The 12,876-nt window shown below is 39.6% G+C and overlaps 1 long non-coding RNA gene across 1 annotated transcript; it reads left to right on the forward strand.

Moving 5' to 3' along the window:
• Positions 1-1,694: 1,694 nt before the first annotated feature.
• Positions 1,695-10,755, forward strand: LOC137477578 (uncharacterized). Its single transcript, XR_011001058.1, has 3 exons — positions 1,695-3,793; positions 7,194-7,277; positions 9,454-10,755. It is a non-coding gene; the product is annotated as an uncharacterized lncRNA (long non-coding RNA).
• Positions 10,756-12,876: the final 2,121 nt, after the last annotated feature.

Below are 12,876 nucleotides of genomic sequence, written 5' to 3' on the forward strand. Positions count from 1 at the left end.
AAAATTAGTGATGAAGTGGGGTTGTTTCCCCATTCCTACAGTTTTAGCTGCACATTCCCACTGTTTAAACAGGAAGCCCAGCATAACTTTTACAAATGCTGGGAGTGTCAGATTTCCCTCACCACACTCCTGTTTCCAAGGGTTCATTTAATGAGAAATTGTGTTGCATCACAACCCAATAAACAGGGTTTTATTTGGACATGGAAATAATGGAATATACTACATTTAAAAAAACTACATTTGAAAAAATATAAGTATTTTTTATATGCTTTTCCCTTTTTTTTTTTTTTTCAAAATAGCTTGATAGCTGATTGATTTCTCACGTTGTTATAAATTAAGCAGGGAGGAATTGATAGGATTCTTTGAAAGTTCAAAAGCATTCCAGAAATATTATGCTGAAGAAACAAAGAATTTCATAGAGTTTAATAGATTTTTTGCCATATTGTGTGACATTTGATGTTTTTACCTCCAGCTTTTGAAATCAGCCTGATAGTAGAGGCTTCCTTCTGTCTCTCTCGACTGCAGAGAGATAAGACTGAAAATATGAATCATAAATGTGTTGACCCCAAAAGAAATGAGAAATATCAGTATAGAGTTGTTTTGAATAAATTACAGGCACTTTAAAGCCATTTGGTGTTTAATTCATTGTGGGTTTTAATGCCAGCAGTTAGCAGGAGCCTTTCTGTGCTCTGTTGTGTTTAGCTCTGCCACCACAATGTGTTTTACACATTTTCATGAACTCATTGATTTCCCTGTGATTGGGTCTTGCTCTGGATTTTGGATTGGGCTCTGAGTACCATGAGCAGGATTTTTGTTCAGATCCCCTTCTTCTTCTCATGGGAATCCTTGAGGAAACAATTTGGATTTTGTAGAGCACTTCTGAGATGGACAAAGTCAAACTTCCCTACAAATGAAATAGATTGATCAGTAACAGAATCCTGGAATGATTTGGTTGGGAGAGAACTTGAAGCTCATTCAGTTCCAGTCCCTGCCTTGGTTGCTCCAGGCTCTGTCCAACCTGGCCTTGGACACTTCCAGGGTTGGGGCAGCCACAGCTTCTCTGACAAACTTCTGCCAGGACCTCCCCACCCTCATAGAGAAGAATTTCTACCCAATAACCAATCTAAACTTATTCTCTTCCAGTTCAATATGTAATTTTCTATTATTAAAAGTGTACAAAAAAAAAAAAAAACCCAAAAAAAAAAACAAACCCATATGACCAAAGATCTAAGTCACAGTTCAGACTGTGATCTGCATTGGGAGGGGAGGAGAAAAATCCCTCTTATCTGCAAGTTCTGTCCTTTAAGGCTTGGAAATAACAATACTGGGATTCTTCCTCTGTGTGAGCAGCAGTTGGGCAAGAGTCTCTCAGGAAAAGGCATTGTTTTAGTTGCTGATTCATCAGGAATCTTGGTATCTTTGTCTCCTATCAGATAAGGTAAAAGTGGGCAAATTGTTGGCTCAACACAGTCCTAAGCTCCATTTCAGCCTGGAGGATATGTTCCCAGCAAAAAGTGATTTCTTCCCATAAAAATTGATATCTCAGCATACCAGGAGCCTGAAGAATGAGAAATCCTGATGTATAAATCCTAATTAAAGGTGTCAGAAATCCCTGGAATTGTCCAAGGCCAGGTTGGAGGGGGCTTGGAGAAGCCTGGTCTAGTGGAAGGTGTCCCTGTTCATGGCAGGAATGAGATGGGCTTTAAGTTCCTTTCCAACCCAAACCATTCTGGGATTCTGTGAAGCGCTGCACTCCCCGTGTGCTCAGGCTTACGTCAGCATTGCTGATCCCACTCCCTCCTGCTCCAGCCGTGCACATCCTCATGTTTAGCTGGAATTTTATAGGCCTTTGTCCACATCCCTGTGGTATTTAATGCCTTGCAAATCTTAGCAGATCAAGCTTCCCAACATCCTGAGAGGCCTTGTCAGGAAAGCTTCATCTAAATACTTTAATCTCTCTTCTTGCAGTGGAACTTTCACTTCCCTTGCACACATCCTTTATGTTTGTTGAACTTGTATTTATAGGGCTAAGTTTTCTTAAACCCAAACAAAACAGTAATTTATCTACTTTATTTCTTTCAAAATGGTGTTCTTAAAGTACATCTTGCAGATAGATTATCTGTCCCTCACAGCAAAGCCTCACAATGGGAGCCTAATAATTGCTCTTTTTCTAATTTCACTAAATGAGTTATAATTATTTTACGTCTGCTTTATGGTTACGGAATAGTATTAACCTAAGCTCTAATTATAATATAGCTTTCAAAGAAATGTATGGACACTAAATTGATGGACTGCCAGCTCATGTAGGAGCATCACATAAAGCAGATATACAGCTGATGGTTTAAGGCATAGCATGTTGAAATTCAGGGGCACAACTTGTTCATGAATAAGTAACAGGGTGTAAATTCATTGGCTATTTTTTTTTTAGTGGATCAAACAGAGAAGGGCACGGTTAATCCTTGTCAAAATGCAAGTAGAGTTGAAGTTGGATGTGACTTGCACCAATGGGATTGGGAGACTCAAGCAGAGCCTGGAAGTCAGGTTAGTCAGCACTGCAATGGTAATAATGGATATTTTACCTGTTTTCTACTGGTTTGCCATGTCTTGGAGCACTGGGAATGTTACTGCCACAAATTAACCCCTTGCTTTTTATGTATAAAGTGATTCTTGACCAAATATCTTGCAATTCCCCTATTGCCAGAGGTGGTAGAAAGCCAAAAGATTAAGAACCAAAGTTTTTAACATCTCTGTCTGCTTTCCAGAGCCTCTACCTACCCCTGCCAAGGTGAAGCCTGGCTGCAGATCTGCAGCCATGGAGCTTCCTCCTGTTCATCACTGGAGGGTGAATCTCCTCCCAGCAGAGCTTTCTGCAGCCCCCAGCTTCCCACACACACTCAGCTGCCTCCTCTATCCAAAAGAGGACTACGGCATGCTGCTCTCAGAGTAGAAAATCAGATATATTTGGGCATTTATCAGCTTTTCACTGGGCTCTGCAGCAGAGAGAGGTTATTTGGGCCTAAATCCCTGGAAGTGACTTTCAGGGTGGTTTTGCCTTTAGTATGAGAGGATTTATTGGACAGCACTGACTTTTTGCTGGTCATCTGGGCCATCTGATGGAGCCACCATCCCTGAAAATGTCCAAAACACGAGTAGATGGGGGATTTTTGCTTTAGTGCAAGTGGTGGTGATCAGCTGAAGGTTGGGCTTGATGGTCCTGGAGGTCTTTTCCAACCTTCGTTAATCCATGATTCCACCTCAGCACAGCCATCAGAAGGATGCCTGACCACCCTTCAGCCCCAAAACCAGCACACCAGAAATAATTGACAATTTCCTCCCCACAAAGGTGATCCCTCTCATTTAGGGTCCCTGACTATATCTGACTGAGATTTTAGATGTCGGGTGCAAACTTGGAGATGAAAAGTGCTGTTTGAATGAGCTTCAGACTAAACAAATTAGATGTGTAAAACACACCTGGCTCTTATCTCCTTCACAGCTAAACCCTGGACTGTGAGAACTAAATAAAACCTACAAGCCATTTCCTGGCCACTATGGGAGATTTCTCCTAAAGTTTATTTTTTAAGCCTCGGTGTCTGTTTCTTAATTACTTAAAGGTCCATGGATTCGTTCTGTTGTATGAAATTTGATATAAATTGTTTACCAGACTTAAGGGGGCGAGCAGATTATGCACTTTTTTATTTTTAATATTTCTCTCTCCTATCTGCTGTGACCAGACAGAAATTTCAAGCAACAGTTCTTGGAAAACATATGGAGACCAGCCTGGGAATTTTGTAAGGTAAGAGACTGTCCATGATGCCAGGATGTCTGGCTGCTGCTTCTGCTGAACAGCTCTGCATCCTTCATATTTTGAAATTATTCTATTGTAACCATTTCCCATTCAGTTTCATTTGACAATACATCCTTGTTTCTAAAGGTGTCTACACTTATTTGACTACAGAAAATATTTACTTTTCTAAAGGGCAGCTTAACCTTTGTTTAAATTTGAGGTGAGCAAAAGGGCACAGCAATTATCTGCTGTATTATTTGTGTCACATCTAAGTTACTATGAAGGCTCAACATGCATTGGCCTTTATTAGGAAACTGCTTAACAAAACCCAATATAACCACAGGTTTTGCATCCAGCAAATATTTTATTGAACCAAAGGCTTGTCCAGGAAACTTGGACTCTTGAGAGCATTCAGGTGGCAGAAAGCTGTCCCAGGGGATGGGATAGAGATGGGTGGTTTGTTATGGCAGCTGTAGCCAATTTTATTTTAAATATCTTGCAGTCAGGTAAAGGGGAAATGTGACTTCAGTGTTTCCTGATACAGAGCTGCAGAGTGGAAAAACTCCAGTAGTGATGGAGGCATTATAGCTAATGTGGATTCATGGGTAGATCTCACTGCTTTCCCATAATATTCCCAAAATATAACTTCTCCATTTAGACGTAAGGAAGAAGAAATATTCAATGTGGTTGTAAGTTGTAACTAAAAGTTACACAGGATGTTTCAGTCATGCTTCCAGGTGGGAACAGTTATTTGTCCTGAAGAAGGACAGTTCAGGGCTGCAGGAGGGGGCTCCACCCTTGTGGGCAGCAGGGATGGCTGTGGGGCTCCTCCTCACTCAGGGGAAATGTAATTCCCAGAGGGAAAGATGAGATTACTCTTAGGTTTTGTTGCTATTGGTTTGTTGCAGTGTTTCTTGTCTCATTGCTGTCACATAGAATCATCACAGAATCCCAGAATGGTTTGGGTTGGAAGGGACCTTCAAGCTCATCCAGTCCCTGTCCTTTTTATGAGATGTTACATTCCATAAATAAAGCTGCTGCCTCTACCTCGATGGGAAGTTTTGATCCAGTGAATAATGAAATGTTAATCTCATTTGAGACAGAGACATCAGTGCCTTTGCCACAGAAATTGTCTTTTAAGCAGAGCAAACAAACATTTATGTACCCTTAGATTTGTGTCTGGTTAAAAACTGAAAAAGTTTTACCTGATAGTGTTGTCCCCAAGGAAAAATGAGCATCAAAGAAATCTTCAGGAGCCACAACCCCTCTGGGAATTTGTATGGATTCACAAGTAGTATAGGAATCATCATTCAATAATACAAGTTACCTTGTGATAATGCAAAAAAGAAGTTTCTTAAATGGATGAAAGATATTACCAAAGAAAGAATCACATCCTTTCTCCAGGTGGGAGCCTTGTTTGTGTCAGTAATTGATCCTACTCTCATTCATGAGGATGCAATTGGGATTATTTCAGAAAAGAAACTGGAATTTGGTCAGGTTAGGCAGGTGACTGCTTGGTTAGCTGGGAATGTCCCTTCTAATCCTGGACTGACAGATGAGCTGCCTCTCCTAACAAAAATCCATGTCCCCAGCAGGAGCCCAGATGCTGTGGTAGCAGAGATGCTCTGAAGAGCAAAGTGCACGGAGAGATCCAGCTCTGATTTCAAGTCAAGAAACTTTGTGTGAATCTGTTGCTTGGAAAATATCCCAGGAGCAGCTTATTGTGATGGACTGTGTGTAAATAACCAGCACCTCCCAGGCTACTCCCAAGATAAAGCACCATGGCCAGGAAGGGTTATTGCTTCATCCCATCACTCAGCTGGTTTTATATCTCCATGGCAAAGCAGCAAATATATATGGATCTGGAGGATCTTGATCCATGGCATGCTCAGAGCAGGGTTTTTGTATTTGTGTGTATTTATGGTCACTCGCTAAAGGAGCAGTGACCTTTTGATAGATTAATATAAAGTACTTCAGATACAGTGGCACAAGGAAAATGACTTTGACAGTGAATCCACTTGTTAGTGCTGGAGTTGCCATGCAAGTATAGGAAATGAGAGGCCTTCAGCTTAAAAATCTGTCCTAAAAATCAGCCTGACCACCAAAGTCCACCACTACCCTGAGTAAAGTGGAGTTTACATTGAGTCAGCCCTATCTTCCCAGTAAATAGAGTTCCTTTGTCTTTCGCTCAACACGTTCCTTTTAACAACATCCATTTATAAGCATCAAAGAGAAGACAGAGGTGGTGGTAGGACTGGATTGCACAGACCCCTAAGGGTCAGGTGAGGGGATAGCTCCATGGAGAGCTGATGTGAGCAAAGGGAAGCAGAGGGACAGCTCCGTGACCCCGCAGCGGGGCCAGGCTCGCTCGGCGAAGGTGCCCAGCGGGGAAGCTGTGCTGGTGGAGCACCAGGGCTTTGTTGTTCCACTGATAACCTGATGGGCTCAGCTGGAAACCTTGCCATTTCTTCCCCTCGCTGAGGATAAAGCCAGGGCTCTAAAAACACCAAAGGCTTTGAGAACATTTTCGGAAGAGCTGCCTGAGACAGAAGTCTCGGATCAGGAGATGTCTTGTAAAAATCCTGGGGAGTGTTGTTAACCCTCAGAGCGCGTTTGGGGATGTGTCAGTCTTCCAGGGATGCTGCTCCTGCCAGGAAATCATAATTTATTGAGGTCAAGCAGGTTAATGGGCCGGACTATGTGCTACCAATTGGAAGACATAAAATATATTTAGTCCTGTGACAAACCTAAAAGGTTTTCGATAGAGGGAGGCTCACAATAAAACCCGTGATGAGTCGTTCTATTTTTCTCTGAGAGCGTTTTTTTTTTTCTTTCAAAGATAAAGGAAAAAGAGAGAAAGCTGATGTTTAAAATAAAAAGAAAAAAAGCTGGGTATGTTGCAGATGTGCGTTTTATAGTTTAATATTTTTTGCGTGAAAAAGCAGTTGGGATTCTAAGCAGACATGATGTAGAGCAATTTAAAATTAATAGAGCACTTCAAATTTTAGGAGTGCTTTAAGTTAGAAGTGATCTTGGTTTTGGGCAGGCTCGGTGTGAAAGATGTAAAATTATGCAAGATTTCCAGATATAGGAGAACATATTGGCATAAAGGCAAACGCTAATTCAGCAGATTAGGACAAAACAGAATATTTAAAATTCAGAAAAACAAAAATCCAAACAACAAAATTTGTCTTACTCTGTTATTTCAGTATAATTACTCAGCTTCCATTGTCCTGTTACTTTAAATATCCAGTGCAAAAGGGATGAAGAATCTCAGATAAGAATATTGAGAGTGAATATTACTGAAAATGAAGAAATTATGCTCTGAGCAGAATTCTGGGCTGAGTGGCCCTCCCAGGGAGATGCAGATTTTGGATCAGCAGTGGAGGTATCTGTCTATCTTTCCTAGGTGGAAGAGCAGAGGAGACAAGCTCGTTATGGACTCTCTCAGAGGCCACAAGGGCAAGACTGGGCTAATAAATTCTCTTTTAAAGTAAGTGAATGCTCCTGCTGCCCTATGCCCTCCCCTCAGCCTCACACTACCTTTTCTGGATGCTGCACCAATACCCAAATTTTCTTCCTCAGCACAGATTTTTTTTTGTACTGTGTCAAGTTAAACGGAGCATTTGGTTTGCTGTTTGCTTTGTGGGTGTGGGGTTTTGTTTGTTTGTTAGTTTTGAAATTATTGTTGAACTATCAGCAGCAGCATCTGTACAGTTGGAAATAAATTGAATAAGTGAAGATTTGAACATTAAAAAATGTGGAGAGGTGGAGGATAGGGGGCATGGGGTAGAGGTGGATTTGGCAGAGCTGTGTTAGCAGTTGGATTTGATGATCTTAGAGGGTTTTTCCAAACTTAATGATTCAGTGATTGCATGACTCCATACAGAGCTGCTCAGTTTGCCTGTGTGTGCTGTGGTTTGTTTAAACCTCCCTGGAGCAGCCTGTTTTGTGGCAGTGGGAAGAAGGGAAATCTCTGGAGCTGGAGGATACCTGGTGGGGAGCAGGGCAGGGGATGCCTCCAGGGACTAAAAGAGGGTCTCCCCGGGTTGATGAAGGTTCTAAAACCAGTTTAAAGCACATCCACACAGCATTTGGTTAAACTAGGCCTGAATCACCGTTTGAATTAATCCCATCATCACCTCATCTGTCCAGATGAGTCATTCAGTACCAATATCCATCATGGTCCTGCCAAAACACAGGAGCATCTGTCACCTGTCACATGTTTGGGGATGGAGCTGTGGATCAGATGTAAAAGGCACAGAGAGAATCCCTCAGGTGCAGGCTGGGAGAGAGAAACACTGACTCTGCTGAGCCTGGTGAAAGAAATAAGGATGGTCTGGAGGGTAAGACAGGAAATCTCAGCTCTTTTTCCATGGGAAAACATCATAAGTGCCCTCAGTTTTGCAAAAAGTGGGTTCTCTGTTTAACAGGGCCATTTTTTCCCCATATCCTTTCTTTACTAAGTAACAAACCTAAAAGCATGACCCTAATTTATGGTGCATGGATACAAAACATATTACTAATATCCAAACCTATAAGGATAAAATCTTTAATGGGTTTGAAGCAGTTCTCTGCCAACTGGAGCACACAATAAATACCTGGATATACAGAATTTGGGCACTTTAAGCTTTTTATTATATCAGAGAGATCAAGTGACTTTGCTGCATCCCAAATAAGTTTATTCCTTCAGGATTCCTGTGAGTGATTTAGTGTGTAACTAGATATTTCGTCACTCCCAAGAAATTAAAGATAATGTATTACATGTCTCTTCCATGCCTGGTTCGTTATCCTTTTGTATTGATTTGCATTCTTTGCCATTTTGACATGCACTTTTTTATATTATTAAATGATGTGTTTTTGTGATAACAATGGATGTTTGTATCCCATTGGATAGGGCTTGTTGCAAACGTGATAATGAAAAATGTGATCCCTCCCTCCAAGTCCTGTTCCCTCTACATTTATTAGAGTTGCATACATTAAATGTTGTAGAATTTTTCAGTGTCCATCTGTACATACATACACACATTTTTATCAGAGACAAAAATCCTCTGTATTTTAATAGTTGTGCCAGCCAGCAATGTTTTATACAAATAACAGAAAACATGTCAAATTTAATAGAGGATATATCTATTTATTTTAATCTATCCCCTATATTTCCATATATGTAGTATGATTTTATGAGCTAAACTCTAGTGGATAATTTGGAAAAAAATCTATACGAAATGGCAAAGAAATTTTCCCAAAGTGTTTAGTTTTACACATGCAATATAAAGATATAATTTTGCGTATGCACACTTCGTTTTTCCAATTTATAATAAAACTTACAAAAGGATTTTCAAAGCAAATGGTTTCAAATCAGACACTTGGGTTTATAGCTAAAGCAAAGGAAGAGAGCCGAGATTCTCTGCTTCTGCAGAACTGGGAAGCGTTTTATTATCCAAAGTCACACAAAGTTAATGTTCTCCATCACAGACCTTGAAATGCTTGACTTCTTCCCTTTTCCTACACTCCAAAATGAATTGGTAAAAGTTTTGTGGAAAACCTTAAAGCAGAATCAAGGCAAACCTTAAACCAAGGTCAGTCTTCACGTGTGGCGCAGACAGCGGTCACTAGCTGGGCGTAGCAGGAGATCTGAAAGAGGTTTAAAAAATAAATAATTATTGCAGCTGCCCCTGGCCTTCTGACATGAATCTCCTTATAAAAGACAAGTCATTGAACAGTGGTGCTTTGTAGGACAGGAGTATTCCTACATGAACAGGGGGATAATAAACCTATAGCAAGGACGGGCCTCTCCTCTTTGCGCGATAACTCACGCGCCGGGGCTGGGCCCGGCCTAAGGAGTCAGGATTAACTGCCAGCAGCAAAGGCTGATTTACAGAAACCACATGAGGAGTTCCTGAGCACAGCCCAGATAACAAAAATATTATTGCCGCTGTTTACAGTGAAGGCGGTCAGTTTATTTCTCTGAGTGCTTCGTTATGTACAAAAGATGCCAGCGATAGGCTCGCAGTCAAAATAAACAGGCAGAAAGTGTTCCACATACACACTTTGGAGAGAACGGTTACTTTGCTATTTATTTAATAATTGACCATAAATGGAGTCAAAGTGCAAAGGGAAAAAAAAACCCTAAAAAAAAAGCAGCGCACTAAGGGCTTTTTGAAAGATTGATAAATAATGTGGAATCTCAATTAGGCTTTAGAAGGAATGCAGATATTAAAAATTTGGTCAAGAATCTAATTAGCTGGAGGTAATTAAACAGTCTCACACGGGGTCATTAATCTTTTCCACAGACCTTTGATGTTTTGCACACTGTCTTCTAGTCATTAATAAAATTCATAACACTCCTCTTTGTGGTGTTTTATCATCGTGTTTTTCTCTGTAAGAGCATAGAGCAAGTGTCATTGTATCACAAGGGCCTTACTTTAGTTAATTTCTTTTTTTCTGCTTGTTAGACTTAACTCTTTCTTGCACCAAGCATTGCCAATTCACACCAGAAATTTTAAGACAGGTTTTAAATCCTTGTTTTGCCATTCCCCACAGCTTTCAAAATTTGTACATTGAGAATTAAAGCATTCTGATGCATCTGGTCAATAAACAAAGTTTTTGTCAAATTTAGCTCATCTGTCCGGTGCTTAATTTTGCAACCTGGTTCATTCATTATTCACAGGAATGATAGAAAAAGTATTTTATTTCGCTTTCTTCCTTTACCTCCCGTTTCTCTTGATGGCAAGTCCCTGGGAGACATAACCTGTAGCTTGTGGTTAATTTTAGTGGCGTAACCAGAGAGCTCTTGAGGATGGAGTTGTGATAGAAGTGAGGAATAATTATGAAAAAAAAACCTAAGTAAAATGGAAATTTGTTGAACGTGACTGATTTTATGTACAGTCTCAGTACAGTACTTCAATAATGCATTACCCTGACATATTTCAAAGCCAAACTGTGCTCAAGAATAGCTGAATTTAAAAGGCAAGAAATCTACAAAGGACACCTTTGGAAGATAGAGCTGATTTCTATTAAAATATTAATATCCATACATTTTTAGCCTGTGTGTGTTGTGTATTTTTATCTGTTTGTATTACAAGATTTTTTTACGCGGAGTTGTGTGAGTAGTCAGAAATAGAGGGAGATACAAAGCGTTTGTTAATGAAATGTTTGTGTCTGGAGGGAGAAATTTCACATTTTAGGTGAATTTATTTCTGAAACAGGCAAATCCATTGTTTCATGTGGTTATTTGTGGGGTTTGTATTTTGGTCAGAGCTGTTTCAGGCAGTTTGTGGCAAGAAGGTATTGAGTCATTAGAGGGTGTGGATACTGAGGTAATACTTCAGGTAAGAGAGCAGAAATTGCAATATCTGCTTTAAAATCTGCACCTTCCCTTTGTCAATAAAAAGGGGAGAGGTGCAAAATGCCCCTTAAATGCTGTTAAGAATGGCAACAATTTCAAACGTTCCTGGGCATCATTTTGGTGTTTTTATGATGGAATTGCAGAGCAGATTTGTGCCTAAAAAACGGGTGATCTTATAGGCTGTTTCAAAAAGAGTTCCCACTTGATAGCACTTGAGGAGTAAGAGGAATTAATGAGAGAGAGGAATGAAAATCTCTGGCAGTTTACAGTCATCCAGAGCAATCATATTCTGAACTTGTGAGTGTTGTTTTGTTCATCTCCTCTGTCCTCCCCTTGCATATTTGTTTGATAAGTCTCTGTCACTCTTGTAGCTGCTGCTTTCTGCAGCCTTTTCTATTAAGTTCAGATCCAAAATGCAGCAGAGACAACAGACCAGAGGGGAAAAAAAAATAGAATGCACAGCTCCAAGGCTTTGGGTAAAAAAATACAGTTTCTTTCTCAATTGAATTTTAAATATAAAATGCTATGTGTCATTTTCTCAGAGGAAGGAAGTGATTGCAGTTATTTTATTTCCACATTACTGAGCAAAAATGTTTCCCTCTAAAAATATCAACCCAACAGCAGAATATTTTTCAGTGATCCACTTAAAAGTGAGTGGGAGACGGCCAGCAAGGATTGTTCTCTTTTGTGTTTACTTGTAATTTATAAACAAGTTCTGGCAGTCTTTTTTTTTTTTCTTTTTCTTTCTGAAAACATGGGGAAAAGAATTTTTATGCTTTTTTATTCATATAAATAAAATTTCTTTTTTCTGCTTAAGACTATTTTTATAGCTGGAAAACTAACAGACACCTTTAAAAGATGAAATTATGAAAACTGAGCAGTTGCTAAGAGAAAGTCCTGCTAAAACTGCCTTTTCTTTCCTTTTTTTTTTTTTCCCCTTAATGCTCATGCATTTTCAGTGACTAATTAACTTTTCAAAAGGACTTCATCTTTAGTGATTTGACCTCACTTTCTTTTACAGTGTGAGCCACCCAGTAACCTCAGGAGTTCCACCAGGAAAACAAAGGATGGATGATCATGTCCCTGTTACTTCCAAAGTAAACAAAAAAAAAAAAAAAACAAACAAACAAAAAAAAATCTCACAACAAACAAACAAAACCGAGCAGAGTTCTAAGGTTGTTAATTCTCCTTTTTACCATGAGAAATTCACTAAAATAACTTAAAGACTCTCTAAAAAAAGGTTATTCCAATGATAATTTTAAAGTAAATTGCAGCTGTCACCTTGTGACCTTTTTCCAAGTGATGCTAATGAGATCCATAGGTGATTTCAACTGCTTAATAATAATGAGATTGATACAGGGAACGCTCAGATTGGCAACAATTTGATAATTGTGTGAGCAGGAAGAACTAGCCCTCCCTGGTGGTTTGAAAACATAGCTGAGATTTGAGGAGCTGCACAGAGCTCTTATTTAATCTAAGCAATTCTATAATGATGTGAAAAGGTAAGTGTTTTTGATTTAGTGATGTCTATATTTCAAGAGACAAGATGTTGGTGATAAAGGAAGAGAAGGAAAAAAAAAAGGCAAAAGATGAATGGCTGGTTTCTGGAGACATCTTTTGGCTTAATATCTAACACCATGTCTGTCTGTGAGCATTTCTCTCTGTTTTCCCACTAGGAAAAAAGAATACTAATTAGATTTTGATTACAGGCAATTTTTAAAGTGTGGAAGACACACTCACATTT

Source organism: Anomalospiza imberbis, chromosome 7 (assembly GCF_031753505.1).
Source record: "Anomalospiza imberbis isolate Cuckoo-Finch-1a 21T00152 chromosome 7, ASM3175350v1, whole genome shotgun sequence".
Lineage (NCBI taxonomy): Eukaryota > Metazoa > Chordata > Aves > Passeriformes > Viduidae > Anomalospiza > Anomalospiza imberbis.